General features: G+C 48.0%; 1 protein-coding gene across 2 annotated transcripts in view; it reads right to left on the bottom strand.

Moving 5' to 3' along the window:
• The window catches only part of LOC137886948 (nuclear receptor coactivator 3-like), a 51,476-nt gene extending 30,705 nt beyond the window's left edge, over positions 1–20,771 (bottom strand). The window contains exon 1 of one of the 2 annotated variants that reach the window (XM_068729663.1): positions 20,688–20,771. The gene's annotated coding sequence lies outside the window, so the exon portion shown is untranslated. Of the gene's footprint in view, positions 1–16,384; positions 16,972–20,687 lie in introns of those variants that run through there. The other variant, XM_068729664.1, reaches the window with a different exon arrangement.
• Positions 20,772–21,433: the final 662 nt, after the last annotated feature.

The raw sequence follows: 21,433 nt of genomic DNA, 5'->3' as shown, positions 1-21,433 counted from the left end.
AGAGTCCAAAAGCCACCAGAACAGCTTGAGTGTTGAAAGCCTTCATTGGCTCTTTGCACCCTGAATGGAAGCGTCTGCATTTGATACGTTCTCCATTCATGACATCAGGTTTTCCCTTTAATTTCTCACCCATCGGTTACATAATCCATGTTCAATAAAAGGCTTATGTGCGATAAAAGCGCAGAGTTCAACAAGGTTAGCGAGCGTTTAGTCGGCCAGGTATGGCGTCGTCATGCAACAGATGACGGTCCTCCACGTCGAGGAACTTCCTCCTTTTGAAGAGAGCTGCACTGCATCACAGAAGATGAGATTACACTAAACTGGTAATCACGCATTTCAGAACGCACGTTGAGGCCGTCCACGTGGCCGAACGCGCGAGTGGAGACGGGACGGACGTTCACTTGCGACGAAAGTAACGTTGCAGAGCGGACGTGCGTCCCCGGATAAGATAAGGACAGTAAACCACACATGTCCTCCTTCTCCTCCTCCTCCCTCGGCTGAACCGGGAAGACAAAAACAATCACACGTGGACCCATTTTGCGCGAAGACATGTCAGGCTCAGGACGTGTATCACACTAAGGCGCCCGCTTAGTCAGGCAGAGACCTGGGTTGAATAAAGAAACGCCTCACAGGAGCCGCACATTATCATAACGTAGAACATTTCTGTGAGGCAATTAGCGGCGGGGCCGAGAGGCAAAGGTTCTGTCAACGTCTGAGAGCGATGGATGACTGGAGCTTTTGGTAAATACTTAAAACATTCTTGTCATCACAGAGGGTGAATTACCTCGTTACAGGCCACATGGGGTAGAGAGAGAGAAGGAAATGCGGCGGGAAAACAGGAAAACAGTTCGTCGCCTTCTTCTAGCGACTGGCTGAGAAAGGAATTACAAAGGAGGGGGAAAGCAGAGGCACAATGAGGCCATGCAGGCTGAGGTGGAGGGGGAGACTTCTGGTCTGTTCGGGCCTAATTAGTGTAACAGGTCAATCAATAAGACACGCCCCCCCTCCATCACTAACCCCGCCTCCGTTGTGCTGCCATGGCTACGAAATAGCAGAAAACCTGGATGACAACCTCCAGACTATACAATAACAGCAGATATGTGTATTACTATGAATGTAGTTACTGTGTTCTGAAGATTAATGGTGCATTAAAAATGCATTCAGCTGATTGTTGCTTCACTTGGAGGTTGGACCTTCACTCTGCAGAGAGATTCATGTGTGAAGTTCATTGTGTTGGAGGTTCCTTCAAAGAAGATTCTGGATGTGTCAGTGAGACGGAGGCAGGCGATGCTCTTCAAACGTTCGTCTGCAGAGGACCTCTAAAAAGGAGAGGTCGCTTTCTTTAGGGAAATTTAACAAACTGCACTCTTTGCATTTGTTTTGAATGTTTTGCGCATATTTGCGTAGAGCACTTTGAACAGCTTTCTATGCATAAGAAAAAGATCTTAAGAAAGTGATTGATGCGTCTCAGCTCTCCAGATGGAGAACAGCATCAGCAGGTGAGGTCTCTCCGCATTGCATTGTGGGCTACTGAGGCTGCTGCTGAACGGACTTAACGCTTGATGGAAGATCTCAACTCTTCTCGTCCGACTCGCCGACACAGAAGACAAATAATGGGTCTCGTTAAGTCGTCGACCAGCTGATGAACATTTAAATAATCAAAATACTGAATCCAATAAACGGAACTGGAAATATCTCATCATCTCGTGCACAGAACATTAAAAAGAGCTATCAAACATGTATCAACAGTTATCCCTTCATTATTATTATCATTATTACTATTAAATAATCGCTTTAACCCTTCCTTACACTCGTGCTCCAATGTATTTATGAGGTAAATATTGTGTTTTTTTTTACTATTATTCTATAGCTACTGTAAAGCAGATGACGATTTTACACAAAATAAATATGATAATCTTATTAAATGATGCGTTTTTTAAAGATGAGACTTGCCGACATCAATGAATAAATCTATGAATCAGTTACATTTAGCTCCACATTAACTTGCATTTATAGTGAAATGGTGTTAATCAGTAACAATAATCCAGAATAGAACACTCAACAGGGTAATTATTCTGCACTTCGACAGTTGAAGGGTGACAGTGAGGTAAGATTGAAAGCTGGATTGGAGTGTGTTGGTGTTGAAGAAGTGTGTGTGTCATCGTTAACGTGTTTTTCTCTATAAAATAAATAATTGCTTGCAGATAAAACTCAGGAGAAAGAGCACTTCTTCTTCTTCTTCTTCTTCTTCTGCTGATGCACGCGTGTGATGATGAGCGAGTGTGTGAGGAGTGTGTGAGGAGTGTGTGAGGCCGTCTTCTCTGGGAATGGGACATAATTGGCTCACAATAACCCATCAGCGAGGGTCTTAGCGAGAGAACACCATCTTCTCCTCCACCTCTGTACTTTCCTCGTCGCCTCCTTCCTCGCGCTTTCTTCGTTCTTCCGCGGTGACAGCGAGGAAGCAGATTCACCACTTAAACCCCCCCCCCCATCCCCACCCACCTCCTCCACCTCCTCCTCCCACTATTTATTTGCTCAGAGTCCAAAAACTGCACAGCACAGGGAAAAAATGATGGGGGTGGGGGGGGTGGGGGGGGGGGTGGAGGAAGAAGAAGAGAAGAAGAGAGGGAGGGAGGGAGGTAGACGCACAAACATACACACTGCAGATTCAGCTGCACACATGTGGACGACACACACACACACACACACACACACACACACGCGCTCCTGGTGGAGGATCTAAATCACATTAGCTGCCTGCCTGACATCCATCACTCCCACGGACGCGAGCGCATGCCGGAGAGGCAGGGAAGCTGCATGGCAACATGCATAACCGCCCACAAACAAACGCGGTCACGGAGCAGCCGACACACCTTGAAACCAGAGCGACAGCGCGTGGGAGAAAGCGACCCCCCCCCACACCCCACCCACCCACCTCCCTGCACACAATATTCCCTAATCACCAAAAAAAAAAAAAATCAACTCGCATTCACATCACTGTCGGCACGCATCAGCCGTACGTTTGGGGATCCTCTCATTCGCCTCCGTGCTCTGCTGCGTCTGCAAACTTGCATTATCAAGAGAAAATCAACAATTCAATGATAACAATGGTGGGGGGGGGGGGGGGGGGACAAACCGTGGTTGCTTTAAATATTCAAAGCGGAAGCAGCTAAGCAGAGTGACATCTTGAGAAATCTTCTTCTTTTTTCTTTCTGTCGGTATCAATCCTCTTTCCCATTAGAGGGGGCCGGGGCCCTTATCTAGTCGTGTGTTTGTGTGGAGACCCAAACGTTTGTTGGGGAGCCTCTTATCTTGAAGATGGTGCGTGGTGCTCCTTACCTAATGGGATGCATCGTGTGTGTGTGTGTGTGTGTGTGTGTGTGTGTGTGTGTGTGTGTGTGTGTGTGTGTGTGTGTGTGTGTGTCCATTATCTGAAGTGACGTAATTGGCTGGAAGGATGCAGGAGGAGGAAAAAAGGAGCCGGTTTTGAGAGGCAGGGCGAACTTGATGAGCAGCTCTCTGTACATTATGGCACCATATGGTGCCCACTGTGCAGCAGGAGCAGGCAGAGCCCCACAGCGCAGCCCTCATCCACTCATCTATCGAGCCGGTCTCTGAGCTCCCACTGCTCTCCCTCCCTCTCCGTCTTGTTAACTCAATAACATCCACAGCCTCCTCTCTTAAGTCACTGGTTTTTTGTTTTTTTTCCCCCACTGGCAGAGAAAGCCTTCTTTCTTTCTCCTCCTCCTCCTCCTCCTCCTCCTGCTTCCTCTCCTCGCAGACGAGCGGCTCTGGCTCTCGTCTCCTCTCCACACCTTTTCCCCCCGCCGGATGCTGTGCGCTCGTCGTAGAGCTTAATCCGAACCAAAAAGGATTATTTCAATCGCATTAGAATCTGAAAACTGACGGCCCTCTCCGTATGTGCCATCTCGTTGATGACGGGCATCGAGGCTATCTTTGCACATGTGCAGCACAAGAGGGGGAAGACGAACGTAACTTCTTACATCCTAACTAGATTACCGCATTTCATCTTTAAGTCTTTCATTCATTTGCATCTGCCGATACCGCGTACGACACAATCATTGTATTTACATGAAACGCAGCGGTAGAACGCTGACAAACCCGATTCTTCACGAGCCACTTGATCCAAATAATCAAGGTCCCGGTTCAACAACAGGACAAGAAAAAGTCCACTCGTAACTGAGGCATTTAGGCCAAATCAGGTGTCACTTAATGGACCATTAATAACACCAAGCAACCGCAGGACGATGAACGTCTTTCGTTCCTTCGTGGCTGGGTGGTAAAGCTCTGGGTCGCCGGTTACGTTATTGACCATCTTCAGCTTTTTTCGCAGCAGGCCGATGCAGGTTTTTCGGGGCGAAACGAAGACACGTGACACACTCTTTCAGCTTCGTGTCACCAAAACCGGCTGCAAAGCGCACGTGAACCCAGACGACAGCCGATGTAAAAAGTTGGCTTGCCGTCAGATTACTCGCAGGAGGTAAAGAAAATCAATTAGCGACAGCTTGCGTGACTCGCCACCGGTAACGCTTGTCGTTTTAAACTCGACTGTGAAAGTCTGCTGCTGCCGCCTGATCGTTCTGCACACTGAGCTCTGCTAACGAGACAGAGCGAGGCTAACAGATTTGTTAGCATGGTGGCTACGCTCATCAAATCCAATGTTTCATTGCAACCGTCAGTGTCTGAAACTCAGGAGTTCGGTAACCTGATTTTGATCACTTTAGTTTTAGCGGATAACGATCCGTTAAAGCCCGGGATCGCCCCCCCCCCCCCCCCCCCGATACCGATACTTGGACTCCAGGCGTCTCCCGAGAGATTATCTACTTTGTGAACAGCAGGTACAAGTACAGTAGACGGTACTCCAACACGCTGAAGAAGAAGAAGAAGAAACATTTGCTAAAAAGGAGGATCTGCGTGCATCAAAGCAGCGAGCGAGAGGGGCTGCTCTCTTAGTTTGCTCATGAAATCATTTAATATCGGCCACACACACACACACACACACACACACACACACACACACACACACACACACACACACACAGCCGTCTGATGTGTAATGAGAGAAACCATTAGCAGTAAAAATGGGCTCTCCCCGCCCTGCCGCTCAGCAGATCTTAGTCAGAGCCACGGTTACATGTCTATTTATACATTCACTCCTCTTTAGATTTGCTTCCTCTCTAACAGGGAGCAGTTTGTGCGGCGCACATGCAAGAAGGCTGCATTCCTCCTGCCCTTCTCTCCCCGTGTCTTCTTCTTCTTCTTCTTCTTCTTCTTCTTCTTCTTCTTCAATACTGCTCCTCTCCCTCTGTCTCCACTCCCATCTCCCCCCTCCTCCACTGGCTCTCTCCTCCCTCTCTCCTCCCTCTCTCTCTCTCTCTATACCCTTCCCCCAGCTCTTTCCTGCTCTCTGCCTCCCTCCGTCTCATCCGGCTATACATGCAGCGAGGCACAAATTCATCGGAGGGGTGGGGGAGAGAGAAAGAGAGAGACAGCGAAGGAGAGCTGGAGATGGAAGAGGGAGGTGGGGGGACGGGGACGGGGACGGATAGATGGTTTGAGAGCAAAACAAGAGCGAATGACAGACAGGGAATGGAAGGGGTGAGACAGAGAGAGCGAGACAGAGGGAAGGAGAGAGGGGAGAGGAGGAGGGGACGGGTGGGTTGGTGGGAGAGCAGCGAGGAGGAGGGAGAAGCTCACTCTCGCTACAGCGATGGGCGTTCCACTTCTGGTTCCTGCTAGGTCAAAAGTTTACCGTGGTTTTAATTTCACCTTTCCGCAGCCAATCAGAACGCGTCTCCGGCTGCCGGGGGAACTTTGACCCACACGGAGAATCTGACTGTAAAGATCTGAAGCTCGCCTCTGCTTCTCCACCAACTCTCTGCTTTTGTTGTGTTTTTTTTTTTTTCCCTCTTTCTGCTTTTGTTGCTTTGTGTGTTGTTTTTTTTTGTTCCCCACCTTTTTTTTTTTTAAAGCTGCATATTTATTCGTCCTTCATCACAGAGGACGAAAAGAAGAAAGAAACACGGTTTGTTGCTGATCTAAGGGGATAGTGAAAAGAGAGGGGGGGGGGGGGGGGGACAGGAGGAAATACAGGCTTTATTGTTTGGGGTATTTTGCATTTCAGTACTTTTCCTCTGCTTTCCAAAACAGATGCCGGCAAGACGGCGTGCGAGTGGAAAACCACAAGATCAACAGCCTCGTCCTCGAGGATGAGCGGTGGACGTCACGCCACTGACACACGAGTCCACGGTCCGTGTTAACGTCACATCATCAAACCAGCATACACAGAAATACTCACACACTCACACACACACACACACAGAGCGGAGACATGCCCAGCAGCATGCTGATTGGTGGGTGTATAAGCACCCCTGTGTGTGTGTGTGTGTTTGTGTGTGTGTGCAGGCATGTGAGCATGGAGAGAGTGTGTGTGTGTGTGTATAAAGGGGGAGGAGGCTGCAGTTAGATCATAGCATCAGAGAGGGGAGGGGCTGCTCTGCAAATAGAGCGAGCAGTCGGCATGGCTGGCGACGGTAAGTAGAATGGCTGCAAGCCTCTTGTAAGGAGACTAGCCTGGGTTTATGTGTGTGTGTGTGTGTGTGTGTGTGTGTGTGTGTGTTTCTCCAGCCTCTTCATCACTGTCTGTGTGTGGATGCATGCGCGTGTTTGATTAATTAACAGCCGCGGTCATTGAAGAAGCTCCCCGTTGTTCTTTTCTCCCCATATCAACCATACCATTGCCCCCTCCTCCTCCTCCTCCTCCTCCTCCTCCTCCTCCTCCATCCACCTGACTGCGATAATAAGGCACGCACACACACACACACACACACACACACACACACATCCTCATGAGAGCAGCAGGCTGTGAATATCACAAGATGAAGTGTGGAAGGAGCAGACTCTCAGACGTCACGAGATGTACAGCCTCCTTCCACCTGTAGCTGACTCTCCACCCGGAACATGAAACACGTCACGATCAGCTTGCCCTTTAAAAAAAAAAAAAAAAGGACAAGTCCAGTGATATTCTATATTCTTCCTCACCGTCAACAAATCCCTTTATTACCCACAACAGAAGTGCACCATTATCAGGTAATGTTGCGCCGTAGAGCTCAATTATTGTCCAAAAACGATAAAAAATACTCAAATGAGGCAAATTGTTCCACTGAGTGACATGTTCCTTCATTACCGTGAACATGGGCACTTAAGTTTATTTTCACACACACACACACACACACACACACTGCTGTAAACACACAGTAGAGCACCAAATCCGCAGCTGAAAATAATCTACAACAAATTTCTGTAAGATTTAAGTCTTGGAAAGCACCTCAAAGATAAACCATACCTCCACTTTTCCTTTAAGTCGATATTATAGCTTTTACATGTTTATTACCTTTTATTGTGTAAAGAAGTCTTTCAGGATTTTGATTTCGGTATTACATCGTGTCTTATGCTCATATTTCACATAATTCAACAACTGCAGCGGAGACCTTCTGATAGACTCCCACTGAATGTTCTCTATACGCTACATTACAGACAGGTGCTGTTACACACACGCAGAACGTCCCGTCAGAGTTCCAGGGCGTTGTCTGTGACGACACATTAAGATGAAACTCTGAATTCCAGTAGAGTTGAATAGATCGTCCCCCGTCGTCACGGATACATTGCTTTGTTTTGCAGAACTTAAAAAAAAGACCAAACGTGCTCAAAGCTCAAAGATATTCATAAAAAAGACGTTGCCAAAAAAAAAAAAAAAAAAGTACTTGGATACAATTTGTGCTACAGACAGCCAACCAACCAACAAGTGGAGAACCGCCTCTTCACTGAGATTTATCTTCTCACAACCAGCAGATTAAAACACCTTCAGTGTCTGAAGTCAACTCTACGTCTCCCTCTTTCTCTCTCCCACCGCCGTTTCATCCATCGCTCTCTCAACGCTCCTCTCTCTCTCTCTCTCTCTCTCTCTCTCTCTCTTTTGCCACTTCTGAGGTCAGCGGGAGGAGCAGCTTGTGTTGCAGCAGTGTCACATTCAGGTTGGGAGTGAAGGTGTGAGGAGGTTTTTGGTTGAAAACAATCCGCGGCGGTGCTCAAGCTCGTCGTCAAAGTCATGCAGGTTAAAATGATTTTATTGGTTTTATCTGTTATGCCTTTAGAGAAGGACAGACACTTTAAAAGTCTCGCGTTCTCACACACCGGGGACTTCAACCGTGTGTGAAACATCCCTGACTGAAGCGGTCCGTAGCACCTTGACTGAGGGAGCGAGGCCGCGGCGTTACCCCGGGGTTTAAGGTTACACGGCAAATGGACTGTTAGAGAAACACTTGAAATTTAACAATGTCAACCGCAGTGCCCCATTATTCTGCTGCCAGAAACCCCCCCCCCCCCCCCAACACCCTCCCCGTGGCACTTAAACCAAAAACATTTCTTTTGTGCAGCAGAAGCAAATTGTGAAGCAGAGGAACGACCTGCATCGGCGCGTCCCTCGCCCTTCGCCAGGACCTCGGGTTTGTTTCACAAACTCTAAAAAGCTCTGATAAACAACGCAACACCCGGCACAGCGTTTGTCACAGCACCGCAATCACACGGCAACAAGTTGCCCAATACCTCCCCCTTAACTCCTCCGGCTGTATTTCTGTTCCTTCCTGCGGCTGAAGTGGGCAAACGCACAAATTAGTCCCGACTAGAGCTGAATATGTGTGACGAGTACAGTGACAGAACACACACACAGCGAAGGATGAAGTCGGGGATGACGAACAAGGACTTGTCAGCATGTTAGCTTTGTAACCAGTCTCCAGGTTTACCAACCAAACCCCCCCCCCCCCGGATGTGTTTCACTGTTTCGCAGGATGCTACACCTGCTGTCGTTATTCGGACAAAGCAAGAAGTCTTCGATCAAAAACTCCCGTTCAGGTGATTTAGATTCTCTCCAACGTAGTTTTGGGGCTGAAGGATGTCAGTTCTGCGACGCTTGAAACTCATTTCGTTCTTGCAAAGTTCCACGTCTGGAGGTGAAAAGCGTACTTGTTAACATAAATGGGAGTAATGGTCCACGCGTTCAGGCACTCTCTCCTCACAGCATTTCACTCGTTTGTACAAACGGCATCCTGCGTGAAGAGAGCGTAAGGTTGCCCGATTCTCTTTTTTCGGAAAGTAAAAGAAACAACAACTGTGGGACGGAGAGCAGATCAATCCCGACTTCAGAAAGGTGTGGAGGGGGGGGGGGGGAGGGGGGGGAGGCACAATCCAACAAGCACCTCATTCGAAGCATACTGCGTGCTTTAGCACTTTGTGGCTAAAGCACGACAGCTAGTTCAAGACTTCACAGTATAAATCCAGCTAATGCAAGGCAATAAAGAACAGAGTGGGCATTGTGCCCCGGACTTCTACAGCGAGGACAAAAACAGTTTATTGGACTAAGAGCGCCGATTACAACACCTGAAGGCTTCCAGCGCTGCAGGGAGAGCAGGAGGTGAAGAGACACGACCGGGGAAAACAGTATGATCGACGTAAACACAGGCAGATAGAAGATATTCTGTTGCAGGTCGTAGTTGTTGTGCAGTTGCGCGGAGTGGCCTTGTTGTTCACAATTTTAGCTGAAGTGTGCTAAATGTGCACAGCCTCGGCTTGCGCCCATGAAGTCTTGTTTATTATGTATCGAGTCTTTACTGGACTTTAGGCCTGAAATAAATTAATAATCAGAATAAAATGGAAAACCTCCCAGAAACCTTAAATCCCGTCTACCACTGTGTTTGCCGGCTGGAAAAATTCATGATTTGTTTTTTTTTTTACACAAATCCTCTTTCCTGGATCACATGTCACTTCCTCACACGTTCTGTTTTCGTTTCATCACAGCGCTATTCTGGGTCTGAACCGCTCTCTAAGCACCTGAGCTCACCTGGCCGGGCAGACGGTACACACACACACACACACACACACACACACACACACACACACACACCGATCACATCATGTAAAAGAGTTACTCAACACTACCTCACACTTTGTTCTTTGCTGACCACCAACAACCGGAGCTAAAGGTCGCGGTAGAAGTGTCCTCCAGGTAAATTATTAATGACTTGTTTTCTTTTCCTCCCTGAACCTCGACTCCCCCCACCCCCGCCCCCGTCCGTCTCCTCTCCCTCTTTCTCTCGCCTTGATTGTTGTTTTCTCACCCTCCTCTCATCGTCACCTTTCTCCCTTCCCTCCACCCTCCCTCTTGTGTCCTCCCTCCCTCCCTCCCTTTTTCTCTCTCTGTGTGGAGATGGGTGTTATTTTTAGCCCCGGTGAGATCGGAGAGAAAGATCGTGCTGGGCTAACACGTACTCTCCACGAGGCCTTTACCGGAGGCCTGTCACCGACGTGCGGTTTTCGGTTAACACGCGTGAGTGTGTCCACAGTGCACGTGTGTCCACAGTGCACGTGTGTCCACAGCGCATGTGTGTTTACTGTCCGATCACATAGACCTCACTAACTTGCTTTCATTCGAGTGAACAGAATAGTCCCGGTGATAACAGACATCCACCCTGAAGGTTTGAAGGTACAATCTGTGATGCTAACCAAAAGTCCAAACAGGATGACATCAGTCGGGTTCCAACGTGAATAGAAAGCTGAATAATAAAACAATGACAAGTTAAACTTTCTTGTGGCTTAAGACGGTGACGATGGAGGTGGAGCCAGTGCGCTGTGGCCTCTTCGGTGTGATCAAAAGCTTTTATCTCTGCTCCGATGCTTAAACGTCGTCGGCCTCGTCTTTCGCTCTTTTCTGCATTATCTGTGTTGTGATGCTGTTGCATCTGTTAGCGCACTGGTTCTTGGACCAGCTCAGACAAAGAGAGTTAAACTGCAGTCTCAGCCAACGTTTTGTTTTTCAGCTGCAGTCTGTAACTTTTCTAAAAAATATCTTTTTATCATATATTAAATTATTAAATTGTTCCTGTATCTTGACAGTAGCATGTGAGACACGTGTCTCTAACGCAGCCGTCAATCACGGCATATGTTGCTGAAAACATTTAAGGCAAGAGATGAGATGTACTTCTGTCAGGATACAGTGACAGTTTGAGAAAATATGACAAAAAGGAATTTTTATATATATATATATATATATATATATATATATATATATATATATATATATATATATATATATAGAAAAGTTACCAACTGCAGTGAAAACAGGGCGTCTTCGGTCTTGTGCACATTCAACAGGTTAGCACAGTTTGTTAGCGGTGCGGAGTCGAGATGAAACGGGTTGTTTTGCTTTGATTTAATTATTTTGGGCTGAAGGTTTGAGCTTGCCACGAATCGGTGAGTGTTGAATTTAGCGATATCATATCGCAGTTATGGGATGCCGAGTAGAGCAGTTGTTGGAGAGCACATTATATGATCAACAAAATCACAGAGTTTGGCTGTAAAGTGTTACCGAGCAAGACTTTAAATCAATACAGCCGAGTGAGGCGGCGGGAAATGAATTCACTCCAACAAATGAAAAGGGCGTGATATTAAAATCAGAAATCAAACAAATGCAAATATATTTATGAAATAAAAAACAGGCAAAACATGTAAAAAAAAAAAAAAAAAAAAACTCCCTGAATAGCAGGTCGTAAGCCCTCCTCGTCTGTTCTGCTGAGCAGCGTGAATATATTGTTCCAAGCAGATGCTACTGAAGTGTACAAAACAGAGAAGCAGCTGCCTCGGTCAGGGACACTTTGGGTGATTTGTAGACAGTGACTCAGCGTCTTCAGACCACATCACCTCTTCAATTTATCGTGCTTCCTGCCGAAGCTGAATATCGGGACGTGAGATCAACTACAGAGACTAAAGGGAGTCTTATTTAAATGGGAGGAACAACAAAGTAACTGAGGTTTATTGGATGAATTATAAAACACAAGACCGCTCCCCTGAACAGGGTTTATTTCTTCTCCACTGAATGTGTATACAAGTAGCTTTTCCAGTCACATCTGCCCTCCTGTTCATCCGTAGTTATCGATTCAAATGGCTGCACCTACACACATGTGTTCACAGCGGACTATAAGCAAGTAGTTGTTGAGGAAGAGGCAGCGTTCCCTCCATCACGCTCCTCCAGTCAGTCAGTCTTCCACTAGTCCAGCAGCCTCGTTCTCGATCCGCAGGCAAGCCGGAGCCGTTCACCTGACGGTTACCTGAGTGGGCAGCCGAGTCCAACAGGAGATGATATTTCATCCCGGGCGTGGAGTCTAACTGAGACACGGGAACATGCGAGGACACACACGGCGAGGAGCAGACGAACGGGAGAGTCTAAACGCAGGCGAAGCCTTCGTTTTGGTTTAAGCCTGACTTGCTGGACAACACCTTAAGAATTCACGAACAACAGCTATAAAAAGCTCTCCAGAAGAGGGACACGAGAAGAACCGGAATCTTTGTCTCACATTGCATCAAATCAATATTTAAATTCTGGCCCCCTTTTTCCTCTAAAGAGAGCATGCGGCTGTCACTGCCTGTTTACTACAACTCGGCTCTCACAGGACTAAACAGATTCATGGTGAGGGGGGGAGGGAGGGAGGGAGGGAGGAAGGGGGGAGGCAGTAAAAGAAAACGAGAGGAGCTGGGGATAGAGAGGAAAAGCTGATTCAACCAAAGACGCTCCCCTCCTCTCTGACTGAGCTGAGGCCGACGCACGGAGGGCTTCTTCCCTCCTCCCAGCTCGGCAGAAACAGATGGGGGGGGTAACTGCATGCCCCCCCCCCCCCCCGTCCACAGCAGAATGTCAAATTCAGCAGTTTGACTAAAGCCTCAGCCTTCTCCGCGTGTCATGCGCCCGCTTTCAAAAGCCTCCTCAGTCATACGTTTCCCCCGAGCCGTCGAAGCGTCTCCCACACGAGGCACCGATCGTCGCCGACTGAGCCAGAATGGGATCAGTCCAAATCTATTAGATGTTGTTCTTTCTGCGCAACGACTTTTTGTGAAAAACTTAGAAGGTACTGGCTTCTGTGATTCGTTTAAAACACGTCATTAGTGCAGGAACACACCGCGAGGGTGAGATTCAGGGTCGCAGGCGGATGTCACTGCGGTGGTACCTCACATGTAAACCCGCCTGATCACTTACACTGTTAATGAAAATAAGCATCTCTACAGAGAAATATTTCGAGGAGAAACCGTTGATAATATGATCATCAAAAATGCTGTTTAAAATAATTATAATCTAATAACTTTTCAACAGAGATCCCTCCAATATTAACCGACTCTTGGGTGTCATTTCAGCCGTTATCGGCTTCTCCAATAACAAAAACATGAAATCAACTTTTCACTCTCATTTTTATTGAATCCTCACATTTCAAATCGTATTCTTGAGTGGCTCGTCAACTCGTTTAGTTGATACTGTGTGATTTGAAATAGTTTTTTTATTTGTTGTTTGCGCGGATCTAAATGAAGTATGGAGCGACCACGCACTCCGTCGTTGCGACCGAGCTCTTCAGTGGGGTACGGATAAACAAGCCTCCGGGACATCACAGCGCCGACGGTGCGACCTCAGAGGGGGAGGCGGAAGGGGGGGGTGGGAAGCGGCCAATCCAGGCGAAGCCCGGCTTGGCCGGCCCGCTGCTCCACGCCAAGGTGACAGGGTGGGGGTAGCAGACCTTGGGAGTGCTTCCCCCGCTTTCCTGAGATGAGTGATGCTGCTGCAAGTGACACCGGAGAGAGGATGGAGATGGCGGGCTGTGTGTGTGTGTGTGTGTGTGTGTGTGTGTGTGTGTGTGTGGTGTGTGTGTGTGTGTGTGTGTGTGTAGAGTGATATAGGAGGTGTGGCGGCTGAGGGGACGGCAGGATGGGAGCGAATGAAGTTGAGGAGGTGGTCACGTAACCGCCGGGTTCAGGCAGAGTTGAAGCCACTTGCTTGCTGTGCTGCAGCTGGTAACATTTACCTCGACTCCTACCCCATAAACGTGTGCTGCACGGGCGCCTAAGAGGAGCTCTGAAAACACATAAACTAGGTCTGAATTTTTACAATGGAAAATAAGTTAGAAAACAGAACTCCCCTCTTTAGACACACACACACACACCCCCTCTGAGGACCCTTTAACAAGCATCTATCACCTTACGGCAAGCAGCTACCCTAGAACCAGCTCTGCTCTGTTAGGGGCTCACAAAACAGTTGACCGGTTTCTCTTACTGTCTTTATGGACAACGATACACGGGTTGGACCTAAAACCATCACAGTCACCGGCCACAAAATTGCAACCCTGAAAAGCCCCGCTGACCTCCGCGTGCACCTAAGGAACAAAACGAGAAGAAAACCACCGACACATGTTGTCTTTCCAGTGCCTGATTGAGCCACTTTACTTCTCTATAAAACTGGTAAAAACGTGTGTTTTATCTCAACAATGTGATGCGCTCTCTGATTAATTACTGCAAAGTGAACACGAGAGTGAGATCTGTCAATCTTTGCCACTTCAGCTGAATCACGTCCCGTCTCGTCGCGTCTCGTGGTCAATACAGACAACAGTCTGTGCGCGGTCTTTCTGTTATGCGTCGTACCACTTCTGCTCTTTTTTTTTTTTAATATGTTATCAGTCGGTTTTGTTTCTGGAAGCAATGTTCATCCATTGGTGCTGCTCCTAGTCGCCCAATATCACGACTAGACAAACGTTAATCACATTTAGATATATCTGGATTGCCACAAACGACGACGTGTCTCTACTAGCATATTGTTTAGCCTTGCTAGCAGCGTGGCTGCAGACAGGACAATGTGGATCAGTCCACCACTTCGGCTGTAATAGCTCAACCGCCATTCATGGTCCCCCAGAAGATGAACCCCATTGACTTCGGTGATGCCCTGACTTTCCTTCTAGCGCCGCCATGACGTTGTGGTTTTGAGTGGAATGTCTCAACATCTATTATGTGACATGTTTGTTCCCTTCAAGTGCTAAGTAGCTAATGTTAGCATGCTAACACACTACAGTGGTGGTGGACATTACACCTGCTTTGTACGGATGATATCATGCTAGTGTTAGCATTCAGCAGAGCTGCTTTGCGTGGCTGTAGACTCGCAGACTCGTTTTCCTCCGTTCACCGTAGAACACTCACCAGGTGTTCATTGCCTGACAACTGATGGTTTTTAAATCGGCCGAGACGTCATTTGACCCGATTTCGCACAGCGTAACATGCGATGCACCTGCAAGAGGCTGCTGCCATCAAACAATGCGTTGAGGTCTTTCGGGGGAACCGTAATGTGCGCTGAAGTCCAGTCAGCGCCAGCGCCAAGCGAACATGCAGCAGAGCCCCCCCGAGGGATGCTGCAGCCCTCTGAGGAGAGAGGAGGAAGGAGAGGAAGGAGAGGAGGAGGTAGAAGAAGCCCCAGGTAGCCTCACAGCAATGCACCATTAGAGAAAGGAAAACACAAAGCCAAGCTCTGCTGCTCGCTCGCTTCTTCTCTCTCTCTCTCTCTCTCTCTCTCTGTCTCTCTGTCTCTCTCTCTCCCACTGACCAGCTAAATATTTTATCAGCTGGCAAAAAGAACCTACAAGCCCGAAGGCCAAGGGTTCTTTTTTTTGTTTGTTTCTTGAATTGAAGAAGGCGTGTGTGTGTGTGTGTGTGTGTGTGTGTGTGTGTGTGTGTTAGGAGGGGGGGGGGGCTGAGGGTTGTTCACCCGACCACACCGGTCACAGCAGTGCTTTTGATTGGTCACTTTGAAGTGGTTACTCTGTGTCTCTTCTCTCTCTCTCTCTCTCTCTCTCTCGCCGTGTGTGTGCATCCTCCGGTGCAGCGCGCCTTCTCCGTTCAGCGCTGGAATGAACGACCTTGAGCGGGCGCACGGGGGCTGTGTTGCCATGGCAACCAAGCCTCGCGCAACCAGTAACAGCTGGAATGCAACAGCACTCCCCCCGAAATTTTTTTTTTTTTTTTTTTTTTGCGGAGTCGCCACGTTAATAAAAAACGACTCTCCGCGTCTCCTCCCCCCCTCCTCACCATCTATCAGCCCCCCCCTCTCTCCTTTGTGTCTCACTCTCTCTCACACAACACACACACACACACACACACACACACACACACACACACACACACACACACACAGCTCAGTTGCACAATAGAGTACTCATACACACTTACTTGTACTAACACAAAAGAACGCCGTGGCTGTACAAGGGACAATATTATGTTTGATATTAACACATAACGGAATTAACTCGTTTAGCTTTAAGTGCCGGGATTCAGACGTAGAGAACATGCAGCAGTCACGGTGGAGACAGCTGACTGCAGAACCTCCAGAGAGAGAGAGAGAGAGAGACACAACGAAGAAGACAAAAACGCTAGACTATAAAAGAGACTGAGATCAAGAGTGAACCGCAAGTTACAAAACAAAAACACAGAGAGGAGGGAGAAACGGCACCGAGATGGTCACTTGACATCCTCTCACAGAAGAAAAAGCTGCTCTCAGGAAGAAGAAAATGAAAGCAGCGGAGGACATGAGCTGCACCGAGACGTTCTGGAGGGAAAAGGGAAGGAAACAGAAGCCGAGGAATCGGCAGCTGTTTCCCGGCGGCGCTTCGGCTCATCCCCCTCCGACTCTGTGTGATGCTCAGTCGTTCCATCGCAGACAAACGTATAAAACACCGCTTCTCAGCTGCTTAACTTTAACACCCCAAAAAACACATTTTTCCTCCAGAAATGACCAAACGAAAGATCAACTGGATTTCCAAACGAGCAGACATTACTGTCGCAACTCTTACATTGATTTCAGACCAAAAGCAAGGACACGACCCGTCTGCTGTTAGTCTGAACGGGGTCGCCTGTTAAGTGACCTAGTTTCACAACTCGCTCCAGATCGGTGTTCAACACAGGCCTGAGCAGAGCGGGACAGACATCGCTCAATAAGAAAAAGCCCATCAGTGCAAGATAACATCATCACATTGCTTGTTTTGACAGACTAACAGGTTCAAACGTAAGGATGTTCAATTTATAATAAATAAAAGAGATAAAAATGAGAAGCTGGAGCCAGAGAAAAATGTCCTTTTAAAACATATTTTTTAGCATCAACAGTTCACATCCATCCCTGGAACTACTTGGCGTTTAAAAAACAAGATGCGAACAAACAAACTCGAACCTCTTCCAGGCGTGCATTAGTACTGCGCTGATTTCTCTTTACATTTCGGACCAGACATTTATAAGTCTGTTTTAAAAAGGCGGTGTTTTGATGTGTTTGAAGGTATAGTGGAGGAACGTCTACCCGAGCAGAGGAGGAAGTCCCGCCCTCCTCTGTGTGCGCGCTGCTATCCGTGTTTCTCCTCGCTTTGTTGACATAGCCGAGCCAACCTGGGGGCATGCTTTTAGTGCATGTGAGTGCATGTGAGTGCATGTGAGTGCATGTGAGCGTGCCCCAACCGGCTAACTGGACGGCCGCCGCTTTGCACAATACGGCGGTTGCTGACCCCCCCTCTGGTTAACACTGTTAGCTCTGTCAGCATGTTTTGCCATAGTTTGCACTGTTAGCGTTGTTAGCACTGTTAGCTATGAAAACATCTCCTTCCAACAACTGAAATTTATTCGAGTTTCTAATTTTATAAGTTGACATTTGAGGATGCTGATTGTTTACTTTAGCCTCAGGCTTCTAGCAGTATGTCATGTATGCAGCTAAGTGCAAATTAAAAGACCCGTTTTCAAGATTCATTTTTAATCAGAATTCAAAAACACATTGTTTAAAAAAATTACTGTTTATAAATATATGTAAATAAACTGCACATGTAATGTTCTTTTAAAAGGCTCGACAGCCACAGTCTTGTTTACTTGTTCTTTAATCAAACAGGTCCTGACATACATCAGAATTTGGCAATTTCTTATTTCATTTTATTTCATTTAGGAAAAGTTATTGAATCGCTGCGTTTATATTATTGAAATCACGTCTCTATTTGTATTGGAAACACTATTCGTTCGGTACAGATGTTGAGCTTAAATGCCATATTGTCAAAAGTATGAAAAGATACCAACCCAGCTCTCGTCATTGTAAGACCGCATCAAATCAGGTGGGTGTGTGTGTGTGTGGGGGGGGGGGGGGGGAGGGGGGACATCCACCGATCTGACTGGAGATAACCCAGTAAAGACCCCTCCTCCAACAGCATGAAACCAGTGAGAGCTGGTGAAGAAGCTCACTTCACTGCAGATGGGGGGAGGCGGGGGACACTGGGGGGGGGGGGGGAGGGGACACACACACACACACACAGACACCACACGGGGAGAGAGAGGTGAGCTCTTTTGTGTAGTTTTCTGACAACACAAAGATACGCGCAGTCTGAAAACGTCCTCGTTCCCCAAAAGAGCAGAGTCGACAACGGCAGGAACTAAATAAAGAAAAGACACAAAAGGACAAAATGCCAGGTAGAATTCCACAGCAAGAGACGCTACCTGAGCTCCTCCCATTAGGGGACAGACACCCCTCCTCCTCCTCCACACACACACACACACACACACACACACACACAGCTTCCCAGGCTGGTGTGTGATGTCCTGCCTTCCTCCCGTTTCGCCTCGTGAGCCCTGCCCCTCCAGCGCCTGACCCAGTCACCAGCATCCCCTGCTAACTTCTGCCCCCCCCCCCCCTCCCCCCTTTTTTTTCCATCATGCATCACCGTCTCCATCCACTCAGCGAAGAACCCCCCCCCCCTCACAGGTCCGAGCAAGCCTTGCCCCACACACACCCCCCCCCTTGCTCCTCGCTTCCTCGTGAGCGGGTTGCAGGCGCTGCGTCGGTCCGCACGTGGTGCAGAGAGACTCGGGCCAGAGTTTGACTGTAAATCTGTCAGGAGTTCATACAACAACAACAAAATGAAGACGCAAAACCTGCCCCTTCTTAGTCAATGAGTCTGAGGTTGAATAGTCATGTTTTGTGAAGTGGTAAAAGTCGTGGCCCGTCTGCGACCAAAGAAACATGTTTTTATTTTACCACATTCTTGCTTCTGTAGATTTGCTTCATCTTCATTGGCTAATGCTGACTTTTTGATTGTACATTTTTCAGAAGAAAAAGAGAAGTGTAACCGGTTTTTTTTTTGGGGGGGGGGGGGGCATTTTCGGACATGAAGGCGGAGTTTAATGATGTCATTTATCAATCAAAAACTTTGCCCATTCTCTGGTTGCAGCTGAGAGCTTTGGGTTTTTTGGACTAAAAAAACAACATTTAAAGCTTCTCAACTGCGATGGACATTTTATCGTACAAATTTCTTCACATTTCATAGATATGAAAAATGATGACGGATTAATAGATCATGAAAATAATCAGTAGTTGCAGCTTAATTCAGCCAGAAAGCAAACTAATCTAAATGTGCACACTAACCTGTGTGCAATTAACTCAACCTCACATCCCTCACCTGTCCACACACACACACACACACACACACACACACACACACACACACACACACACACACACACACACACACACACACACACACACACACCTGCATCGCTTCCATTCAACCACTGTTTACACACACTGAAGAGCAGCCTGCTATTATCCGGCGCGAGCAGGTATTGTGAGCAGGGCCCTTGTGTCACGCTCACGTGCTGCTTTTTACATGCACAGCGCAAATGCCACGCTGGCTCGGCGGTTTCATCGGCATCGGAGTACGTGGTGCCTTGCAGGGTTAGCAGTGTGTGTGTGTGTGTGTGTGTGTGTGTGTGTGTGTGTGTGTGTGTGTGTGTGTGTTGCTGCCCCCTGCAGATACACAGCGAGACGCATTAAGGATGAGGCAGCTGACATGAGTGCTGTATGAAGGAGACCTAAGTAGGGGAATAACAGGAGCACGGCGACCATTCACGACTTCACCTCACACATTTAAAGGCGATGCATGCCACGTTCAGCGCACCGGAGACGTACAGTAGAGGCAGTGCACTTTTATTTATCATCGTTATTCAGCAGTCGGGACTCGGGGAAGCAGGCAGGCTGACAGACACACACACACAGCATCGCGCGTCTCTCCACACATGGCACGTTTCGTAGTAACAAACCCAGTAAAAGACACCAGTTATAACATGCACATGACGCACGGGTGGTCGCGTCTGCAATGCATTTGATTGAACACACATTTCGTGAATGTTTCCCCCTCATGTTGCGACAGCGTCAGGATCAGCTGTTGGACGGTTTCCTACAGACTACCGCGGCGAGAGAAACATAGTAAATAACGCTGTGTGTGTGCGCGCGCGTGTGTGTGCGCGTGTGTTAATGTGTGTGATCCCCAAACTTCCAGATGCTCCATATATACATCTATACTTCTGGTGATCCCACCAGCTCGTGCGTAAACTGGCGAGCTTTTTTTTTTTTTTGGCGTGATCCAAGTTAAGTTGATCACAAAAAGAAATCGGGTTCGTTTGGTTTTCTTTGCAGCAACACGCGTGACAACACACACAAAAAACGGGACCGCTCACGTGCACTTCATATCGCCGGTGGTGAGCAGGTTAGTCAATCTTTCGCTGTCATGTAACTAAAGGACCGTGCACTGTGCCCTCCGCACCGTAGCGACGCCAATACCGGTGTGTGTGTGTGTGTGTGTGTGTGTGTGTGTGTGTGTGTGTGTGTGTGCGTGCACTGACGCTTAGAGCAGAAGTCACTACGTTTCCGTCTTCTGTCCAAATGCAAAACCGAACGCAAAGTCGCGTGAACAACCAAGCCGGTTCTGTTCGCAGCGCGCGCTGCACGAGCTTACCTTGCAGGACGCGTCGCTCTGCCGGATCGATAATTTCTTCTTTACACCATTTAACTCTCCGCCATCTTCGGCACTGTTTGTTTAAATGGGAAACACTCCCGAAACCCAAGAAGCCAGTTCTGTAAGTTGGGGCGTCGCGGGGGCTTCTGGGTAAAGGAGTTAGTTGGGGCGGAGCGCCGCGCTTCTGGCCGCTGTCGTCCAACCCGGACGCGGACTACAGAGCTGACTCCGCCACCGCAGGGGGGGGGGGGGGGGGGGGGGGGGGGGGGGGGGGGGAGGAGGAGGAGGAGGAGGAGGAGGAGGGGAGGAGGAGGCACAGTCTCTGTCTCGCAGCCTGCAGACGGATGTCACCGACGGTAGCGGAGCGGAGATGACACGGTGTGTATTTTCAGTTTAATGACATGCAAACACCGGATTGTTTGTTAAAATAAATAATACACCACCACTTCTAGACTTTGCACCTAAAGGAAGGCGTTTAGCTCGAGGGGGTGACACAGAAGCAGACATCCTAAACTTGCAAACACAGAAGGTTGTATCCTCATCTGATGTGGGATTAGTTCTGCCGCTGCAAAGGACCATACCAGTGTTTGTTTTGCACGTGTCACCCAATGCATTCTACTAACCATCCGCTCACAGACAAGCATTTTGAAAAGAATATGCTGCTAATATTGCAAAACTGTAAAGCTTTCATTTTTCATTTTAGAAAAAAAATCGTTTTTTTTGGCTCAAGACTCAAGAAATAAGAG

The sequence above is a fragment of the Cebidichthys violaceus genome, unplaced genomic scaffold (assembly GCF_023349555.1).
Source record: "Cebidichthys violaceus isolate CVI_PGR_0920_01 unplaced genomic scaffold, fCebVio1.0.p SCAF_47, whole genome shotgun sequence".
NCBI lineage: Eukaryota > Metazoa > Chordata > Actinopteri > Perciformes > Stichaeidae > Cebidichthys > Cebidichthys violaceus.
The sequence above is the reverse complement of the archived record's forward strand: the minus strand, read 5'-3'. Positions and strand labels throughout refer to the sequence as shown.